The sequence below is a fragment of the Abramis brama genome, assembly GCF_963993115.1.
Source record: "Abramis brama genome assembly, chromosome: 10".
NCBI classification, from domain to species: domain Eukaryota; kingdom Metazoa; phylum Chordata; class Actinopteri; order Cypriniformes; family Leuciscidae; genus Abramis; species Abramis brama.
This window is the reverse complement of record NC_139972.1, coordinates 43,823,109-43,833,014: the sequence shown is the minus strand read 5'-3', so window position 1 is coordinate 43,833,014 and position 9,906 is coordinate 43,823,109. Positions and strand designations below refer to the sequence as shown.

The following is a 9,906-nucleotide window of genomic DNA, read 5'->3' as shown; positions in this document are numbered from 1 at the left end:
AAATATTATGCGAGTGGAAGATACACTGATCGGCACCCCTGCAAGTTTGGCTATTTTTTCTGATAAAGGCCAGGCTCGCGATCCCCGCGGTTCGGGTCCCGCGTCCGTTGAGGCGGCGCGGCGGCTTAGATCGTGGGGATCGCAGAAGGATCTCGTGGATGAGAACGAGACTGCAGAGGCACTTTCTCGTTCATCATCCGCAGATTCTATAACGCTCGCTCACGACGCAGAAGCCCGCGATGCGGCTCCCAGACAACAAATTAGCTCTTGCCGACGTTGGGGCGCGTGTGCCTGCCCAACATAAAGTGCCTCGGTGAGATGTCTTATGGAGATCGGTAGCTAATCGGCAAGACATCGGGAAGATGGTGGCATTAGAATGATCGCCGACCGTGAGCCAACGTAAACCCGAAATGATCGCCGACCGTGAGCCACCGTAAACCCAAAATAATTATGACCTATGCGGCGCGATCCTACGAGAGCGGCGAAAAGCATTCAGACGCCTCGCTCCCTTTGACTGGAACCGCTGATTTTCGGCTGCATCGCTGGAAACGCCACAGCATGCTTGAAAATCAGCGGTTCCAGTGTTAAGTCAAAGGGAGCGAGGCGTCTGAATGCTTTTCGCCGCTCTAGTAGGATCCCGCCGTTATATTAGGTCTTATTGATTTGTTTAGGCTAACTGCTGTCAGATTGTGTTCCAAGGACACAAGTTTCCTAGTGTGTATCAACAACACTCAATAACAGTTTATGTGATGTGTTGATCATAAAATTTCTTCCCTAACAATTTGACAAGAGCTAGTTGAGAAGTAGGCAGAATTTAAGTTTAAATTTAAAGTAAGTGATTGTTTATGTGTAGGGTGTATTTCATACACAATCTGACAACCTGGGAAATGTCAGTCTAACAGAAAAAAAAGAATGGATCAGTGATTTTAAAATTAAGTTACAGGAGTTTTCCGGGAGAAATAACGAAACAGAAGGGCACCGGGAGATGGACCTTGAAAATTAATTTTTCACTTTGTTTTTGCAAAAGCAGTATCATTTATTTTAACACTCCACAAATCACACATAGAAAACTATAACAAAAATAAGAAATTCCCTCCAAAATAGTAAATAAACTAATAAAAAGAAAAATCAGTCCAATCAATTATTTCCCTTAAGATGCTCGCTCCGCCTTTGCCGCCCCCCATTCCTGTCCCTGCTCAGCCGCAGCCAGTTTCTCACGGTCATCTCTACGTCAGCCTCAGTGGAATTTTGTTGGGCAGGATTTCTTAACACAGCACCTAAACAAAACAAAACAAAATAATAAAGCAACAGGGGGAAAAAAATAAGACAGTAGCACAAAAGTCTATATCTTCGTTTGATTGTTTCTATAAAGACAATTCAGAAAAGTCAGAGCATTTAAAAAAAAAAAAAAAAAACTTAAAAGACATTTGGTTGAGAATAGTGTGAGGACAGTATATAAATATCAAGAACAACTGATATAAATACAGACACAACATATGGGTTGAATAGTGACAGAATGTTGCTTCAACACATTGTAGGACTTATTCAGGAGTACCTGATTGATAGGCCGTGATTTAAGGCCTGTCTTCTGACAGACAGACAGAGAGAGAGAGAGAGAGAGCCTCTAGCCTACCATAACACAGAGTAAGAAGTACAGACACATAAAACACATCATACACTAAAATATGTCTTACTTTGAGGGGTCCTGTGTGGAAGGCCTGGACGGGATGGGGTTTCACGACACTGCGGCATGTTTGTGTTCACAGACACTTGAAACACAAAGATTAAAAAGGTTAAAACAAAGATTAATGATTCTTTCAGGTAATTAGTGTCGGATCATATCGGATTCAGTCGGAATGACCACGCTCTCGGGTCAAACTAACTTGACTGTATGTAGTTTTAGTCTGATTGCAGGAGAACAGACTAGATGACTAGACTGGACTGGTCATGTAACCGCACTGAGTGTCTGTGTGTGACACAGCTTTAATTGCTTACAAAGTTGTTTTACAGACCCTGTTCTGTGTCTGCGTGTTAATTAACTTACATTCAGGAGAGCACATCCCTTCCTGTCTTGCTGCCAATCATCTTGTGGCACTAGGAAATACAGAAAAAGGCCCGTTACACAAAGAACAGCATCACCCAGGTCCAACTAACAGAGCTAAACGAGTGACCCCACAGCAGTGGTTCTCAAACTTTTTCTGTCATTTTTGTCATTCCCCATTTTGTATAGGACTGTGCTGTGTGTGCTGTGTATGTGTGTGTGTGCGTGTGTGTGTGCGTGCCTGTCTCATTGTGTTCTCCATCTGCATGCTAAATAGCTTACGTTCAGGAGAGCCCAGCCCTTCATATTCTGCTTCCTGCTGCCAATGGCTGCTGCAAAGCACACAGGTCTTCGTTATTATCCGGTGTCACTAGAAAATACAGAAAAACTAAATTATTGGAGTGAACAGTAAGTCAAGTTTATCACAATTAGATAAACTAATGTCAGTGGGCTGAGTAATTGCCACACATTTCTATCAGCAGCAACTCATCTTAACCCAGATCAAAATAACAGAGCTAACCCAGTGTCACTCCACATCAGTGGTTCTCAAACTTTTTCTGTCATTCCCCACTTTGCATAGAACTGTGCTGTGCTCTGTGTCTTTGTGCGTGAGTTTGCGAGTGTGTGTGTTAGTGTTAGTAAGTTCATTAATACTTTTTTTCAATCTGATTTCAGTTCACTACCTCATATGGAAGCTTGTTTCCGCCACAAAATAATAATAAAAAAAAGATAATTGCGACTTTTTATCTTACATCTCGCAATTCTGACTTTATTTCTCAGAATTGCGAGATATAAAGTCAGAATTGCGTGAAATAAAGTCGCAATTGCGTGTTATAAAGTCAGAATTGCGAGATATAAAGTCAGAATTGCGTGAAATAAAGTCGCAATTGCGTGTTATAAAGTCAGAATTGCGAGATATAAAGTCAGAATTGCGTGAAATAAAGTCGCAATTGCGTGTTATAAAGTCAGAATTGCGAGATATAAAGTCAGAATTGCGTGAAATAAAGTCGCAATTGCGTGTTATAAAGTCAGAATTGCGTGTTATAAAGTCAGAATTCTGACTTTTTTTCACGCAATTGCGACTTTATATCACGCAATTCTGACTTTATATCACATAATTGCGAGTTTATATCTCGCAATTCTGACATCTTTCTGACATCTGCGCACATTCTCAAGTTTTTTTTTATAGATCACAACATTTGCGTGGGAAGTGGCGTACGCATGTTTTCAGCCCCGTTTTGTGTGTACGCACGCTTTATAAATGAGGCCCCAGCTGTGGGGTTAGATGTGGTTATCAGTGTTTAGAGGGAAATACAATGAAAATCTAAAGCGTTACCAAAGCCTTTTACAAACATCATGTTATTTAAGCAATATCGCTCGAGTAGGAGTGTGATATAGAGCTCTATATCATCACGGCTGTGATTAGACCAGAGGCCACAGGCCTAAATGACTAACCTTAAAACAAGAGATGCCAGGAAACAACTCCGGAGGCAGTGGAGGACGAAGTAAAATCTAATAAATTAAAGAAAGAACATTAATATGTTACTCGCAATTGTTGACACACAATATTACAGTACAGTCATTACCAAATGCTGAGAATTATGTTATTATGAATATCTAAGACAAATCAAAAGTCAAACTCCAAGAATGTGCCAGGCAGTTAAAAAAAAAATCTTAGGATGCCAATAATCAAGACAAGCAAACAGGGGAAAGTTATTACACGTGTGTATCGATATATATGTGCAAAATAACTTTAACTAGATTAATTAAAGATAGTGTTTCCCATTTAGGGCTGGGCGATACAACGATAACGATATCTATCAATGATACATCATTATCAATAACGATTGAAAAATGTCCGATATAGTGCTCAAAAGTCGACAATTGGGAATTTACATCATTAAAAGAAGTCTTTCAGAAGTCTTTAGTTGTCTTTGAGGTTAATTAAAACACATACTTACTGTACAAAGGCAAAGATGCTGTGTAAAATGGCTCTGAAAAGAGCCTTTGGGGTGTATGTAGCTCCTGTTGAGAAAAAGAAGAAACATGAAAAGGAGTCAAATATATCGCAAATGCCTTTGTGAATTAATATGCACTCAGTTTTAATTTATCTTTATTGACTAAAACAGTATGTTAAGAACATGGCAAATCAGAACTGTAGGATGACTTCTAGATTGATCACTTACAAAAATCAGATGAAAATCGATCACTGAAAAAACAGAAAAGACAATTATTCTATTTTGTTGAAATTACAAAGGTTAATAAAGGCTCTATTTTAGGTGTGTGTCCAAAAAACCACTTACTTCACTTACTATCACTTTACTACTTCATAACCACTTCTTTGTCTGACTGTCTACAGTGGCTGCGTGCTTGTACTGAACTGAGCTCTTTGATTGACAGGTCTACTTTTAATGTTACCATAGAAACGCACAACAAAAGAGCTGCCTTTAATTTTAAGCATGTCACTTAGACAAAATCATTAAAAATGCCTTCAGAGTGTAAGGGGTTAATATTATAAAAGGACAGATGTCATGTTTGTGTGGAAAAAAGACTTTTTATGACCGTTTATTAGTTTAACCTGGCCGATTACCGAACGCTTCTCCTCAGACTGAAAGAGAAAAACGAGTTCCCCTCATGTCTAAAAATACTGTCTAAAATCACTCACTGAAAATATTTAATACGCGAACATATTAAAAGTCAGTTAATAATAACTAACCAAGTCTAAAAACACGTAACGTTAATCCTCCGGCGCCATGAATTTCTGTCATCCGTTTATCGAAAACATTTCTCAGAAAACTCAACGTTTTTCTAACAAAATAAAAAATATGTTCCTGAAATGGAACATACCTGATCACAAGAGAGTCCGTTGAGTACTAAGTTACTACCGAGGCGATGCTTCTGACTTGATCACACAAAACGTCTCCGGTTACTTTCGTAACATTGGTTCCCTGAAAGGCAGGAACGAGACATTACGGATGTCGTATATGGGAACTCCTTCCCTACTTCACTTCTGCTGAAATCTTATGGCTAACGCCTGCTGACAGCTGGCCAATTGACGCAAATATGCAAAAACTGACAAGCCGCTGGCAGTATAAATGCAGGTGTCGCGTCAATTCCGTCAGAATAAAAACGAAACGCTCGAATCGAGCAGCGAACACGGCGGCGAGTGTAATGTATCGTTCCTGCCTTTCAGGGAACCGAGGTTACGAAAGGAACCTGGAGACGTTCCCTATCAAGGCGGAACTTCGACATTACGGATGTCGTATATGGGAACTGTATAGAATCCCGCCGTGGAAGATGAAACATACCACTGACTGACAGAACCCATGACCAATCTCCGCCCCCCTGGAATGCACGCGCCTGATAGGCCGAAGATGGCCAATAGCGAGCTTCTCGACCTGATAGGCCGAGCTGAACCAATCACCCGCCTTTCCATACCCTGCGCGAATTTGCATATACCAAGCAGTATAACCGGGGGAAGGTTGCACTGATAACAGACAGGGCAACAACAGTCAAAGAGAACAAGCCAACGCATAGCGGTGACAGTACACTAAGCATATACATTCATACGAACAGAACAACTCATGAGCTAAAGCACAGAGTAGATAACTGTTATTGTGCAGAAGAAAACTTAACTCACCGAGAGTACTTGAGACGCTACAGAGGGTATATCCAACCTGTAAAATCTGGCAAATGTGTTCTGAGAAGACCAGCCAGCCGCAAGACATAAATCCTGAATAGACATACCCTTGGTCCAGGCCCACAAAGAGGCAACCACCTTAGTCGAATGGGCTCTGATGTTAAGGGGGCATTTCTGCCCTAGGCTAACATAAGCCAAAACGATAGCGTCCACGATCCAGTGAGCGAGCTTCTGTTTTGAGACCCCCCCCCCCGTCCCTTGTTACACCCGCCAAAGCACACAAACAGCTGGTCCGATTGTTTAAAAGCGGCCGAGCGATTAATGTACTCCCACAGCGCTCTGACTGGGCAAACGGAACTCTGAGCGTCAGAATCCCGCGAGGCTGACGGCTCAGTAGATAAGGCAGGCAAGGTAACGTTCTGCGCCCTAAACGGAGTATTGAGCGACTTAGGAACATAACCTGGTCTCAGTCTGAGAGTAACATTACAGTCTCCCGGTCCAAAGCAAATGCAGTCGTCGCTTACCGAGAATGCCTGTAGATCCCCAACCCGCTTCGCGGATGCGAGAGCGAGAAGTAGAACTGTCTTGATGGAAAGCTCCTTTATGGCGATCGAAGCTAGGGGCTCAAATGGTGGAAGAGAGAAAGCCTTCAAAACCAGGGCCAGATCCCACGGCGGCACCAAAGGCGGTCACGCCGGGCATAATCTCCTAGCCCCCCTGAGGAAACCGATCACAGACGCGCGTCTACCGATAGACTGTCCGTCGACCAGGGAATGAAACGCGGCAATGGCGGCCATCTAAACCTTCAGAGTGGACGGCAAACTCCCGTTGTCCATCCTGTACTGAAGGAAGTGCAGAACATCCGACACGGAACAGCTCCCCGGGTCGATGTCGATACCCTGGCACCATTTAGAGAAAACTCCCCATTTCAAGGCATACAAACATCTGGTAGACGGGGCTCGCGCCTCTGCGATGGTGTTTAGAGCTCGCGAATGCAGCGTGTCCTGCCCACTCAGCGACCCTGCAGCGGCCACACATGGAGGTTCCACAACCCGGGGTTGGGATGCCAAATCGTGCCGCTCGCCTGGGACTACAGGTCCCTCCTGAGAGGAATCTCCCAAGGCTGCCCCACTAGCAGCTCCCTTATGTCTGCTAACCACGGCTGGCTCGGCCAGTTGGGAGCTACGAGGATCACTGACGCTTTCTCCTCCCTGATTTTGCACAAAACTGTGGGCAGAGTTTTCACCGGAGGAAAGGCATAGAGTCTGGCTTCCGGCCAGCGCGAAGACAGCGCGTCTCCCCCCAGCGGGGAGCGAGTCAGCGAGAAGTTTCAAGTTTCAAGTTTCAAGTTTGTATTTATTTATATAGCACATTTAAAAACAGCAAACAGGGCTGACCAAAGTGCTGAACAATACACAAGATACAAAACATAATCACACATTCATGACAAAAGCTCATAATGTATTAAAAGCTAAAGAAAAAAAGTAGGTTTTAAGAGAGGATTTAAAAACAGTTAGAGATTGAGCCGCTCTGATGTAAAATGGAAGGCTGTTCCACAGCCTAGGGCCAGCAATCGCAAAGGCTCTGTCTCCTCTATTCTTTAACCGTGATCTGGGGACAGACAAAAGTTTCTGATCACCAGACCTCAGGTTTCGTGTTGGATTATGTGGACAGAGAAGCTCGGACAAATAGCTCGGTGCCAGATTATTTACGGATTTAAAAACAAAGAGAAGAATTTTAAATTCAATTCTAAAATGCACTGGTAGCCAATGCAGCGATTTTAAAATAGGTGAAACATGATCAAATTTGCGTTTTCTTTTGAGAAACTTTGCAGCAGCATTCTGTACTAATTGGAGACGAGCAATAGAGTGTTTGGGTATGCCATAGTAGAGGGAGTTGCAATAATCCAACCGTGATGTAATGAGCGCATGGACAGCAATCCAGTTCAGAGAAGAACGCCTGACAGTGCGTGTTCTCGTCCCTGGGTGAAGCCTCCACTCTCCTTGGGGAATCCCGTTCCTCGACAGCATATCCGCCCCGCGGTTCAGAACACCGGGGATGTGCGCTGCTCTCACGGAGAGAAAGTGCCTGTCCGCCCATAGCAGGAGAGTCTCCGCCTGCTTGAAAAGGGCTCTGGAATGAACACCTCCCTGGCGATTTATGTATGAAACCACGGATGTGTTGTCGGTCCGAATCAGCACATGCCGTTGTAACAACAGGGGTCTGAAGGCTTCGAGGGCTAGGGAGACCGCCTTTAGCTCCAGGCGGTTTATATGCCATCCCCTCTTCGGCTCCGACCACTGACCCGAAGCGGGCTCGCCCAAGCAGACCGCTCCCCAAACTGAGGCCGACACGTCCGTCAAAACCTCTATGCGTCGTGTCACGACGCCGAGGGGAACTCCTGAGCTGAATAACCCCGGGTTTTTCCATGGCACCAGAGCACGAATGCAGCTGTGGGTAACCATGATGTGCTTGTGGCCGGAGGACCACGCCCTCGGGGACACACAAGCTTTCAGCCAGAGTTGAAGCGGTCTCATATGCAGCAGACCGAGGTGACACACTGAGGAAGCCGCCGCCATCCGTCCCAATAGTCTCTGAAAAACCTTCAGCGGAACGGGCTTGCCTGGCCTGAAGAGACCCAGAGATGATCTTAGAGCCTCTACTCGCTCCGTGGAGAGACGGGCTCGCATCGTTACCGAGTCCAAACACACCCCCAGAAATGTAGCGGTCTGACTCGGTGTGAACACACTTTTCTGGACGTTTACCCGCATTCCAAGCGTTTTCAAGTGGCAAAGCACCACGAGGTGGCCTTATAGTTATGAGCCGTGATTCTGCGCTGCTTGAGGGCAGGGCGAGTGACACAGTCTAGGGTGCAAGAGGGAGAAAAGGCTCTTTTTGTGAAGAGATAATTTGCTTTAATGAACATTTTGTTTGAACACAAGCAACAACATTCACACATTTTGAACACGCGTCGCTCAGACTCGAACACTGAGGGACTATGTGCGTTAGAGCACGACGCTTGGGGGCAGATCCTCCCTGGTGCTCTCTCTCCCTCTTGCCCGGATCGTCAGGACGACTGCTTTGAAGCCGCCGCGTTCGTAGCTGGCTTCCCCCTTTCTCTGCGCGGTCTAAACCTTCGGGCTCGCCTCCTCTTCCCGGCGCCTTGCCACTGGCCGGTTCGACCGCCGCAGCCATCCGGATCAGCGCGGGGGGTTATTGGCTGCCTGGCAGGAGCTTGAGGGCGGCGCGAGGCCGACGAAGAGCGTGGCTGAGGCGGCGGTGCCCGGCGAGGGATGACGTTACTCATCACTTTTTTGTGCGTCTCGGAGTAGCGCTCGGTAACTTTATCCACCGCGTCCCCAAACAGGCCGGTCGAGGTGATCGGCGCGTTGAGTAGCGTCTTCCTATCGGCGTCTTTCACATCCGATAGGGTGAGCCAGAGGTGCCTGTGAAGGACCACCAGGTACCCCATCGAGCGGCCGATAGCCTGGGCCGCGCACTTGGTGGCCACGAGCGCGAGGTCCGTCGCTGAACGCAGGTCTCGGATAACGCCAGCATCTGCTGAGGCGGCGCCATCCATAGACTTAAGTAGCTTTGCTTGCAGTACTTTGCTTTGCCATAGCGTGAAGTGCGGATACCGCCTCCCCCGCTGCCCCGTAGGCCTTGTCCGCCTGGTGGGCCGTGAACCTACAGGGTTTGGACGGCAAAGTGTGGTCCGAGCCCAGGGCAGGTGTCGAGTTCGGGCAGAGGTGCGCGGCGACGGTTTCCTCGACGGGGGGCATGTGCAGGTATCCATGAGCCTCTGCATCGTCCACAGGGGCGAACATGGCCTGAGTAGAAGCGAGGGTGCGCGCCGACTGGGGCGCAGCCCAAGACTTCACTACCTGGTAGTGTACATAAGGAAAAAACGGGATTACCCTTTTCGAAGCGGCCTGGCGGCGGCTCGATTGGAGAAACCACGTGTCGAGCTTACTCTTGGACGGCTCGTCCGGAGCGTTCCAGGAGAGGTCGAGCTCGTCGACGGCCATGGTTAGGATCCTAAGGAGCTCCTCCTGGAGGTCCGCCGGATTCTCCTGCTCCGACTGGGTGTGCTCGGATCCCCAGTCCTTCTCTGACGCTGACAGGGACATCGAGTCGCCCTCTTCATTCGGGCGAAGGAAACGAAGTCAGCGACTTCAAAAGGGGCACGAAAGGTGGCGTCGGGGAAGCTCACCGCTTCCCGTTC

The 9,906-nt window shown here is 46.6% G+C and overlaps 1 long non-coding RNA gene across 1 annotated transcript; it reads right to left on the bottom strand.

Moving 5' to 3' along the window:
• Positions 1 to 1,156: 1,156 nt before the first annotated feature.
• Positions 1,157 to 2,066, bottom strand: LOC311090931. The gene is made up of 3 exons (XR_014607974.1): positions 2,045 to 2,066; positions 1,695 to 1,769; positions 1,157 to 1,277 (listed from the first exon to the last, which is right to left on the bottom strand). It is a non-coding gene; the product is annotated as an uncharacterized lncRNA (long non-coding RNA).
• Between the last annotated feature and the right edge of the window lie 7,840 nt (positions 2,067 to 9,906).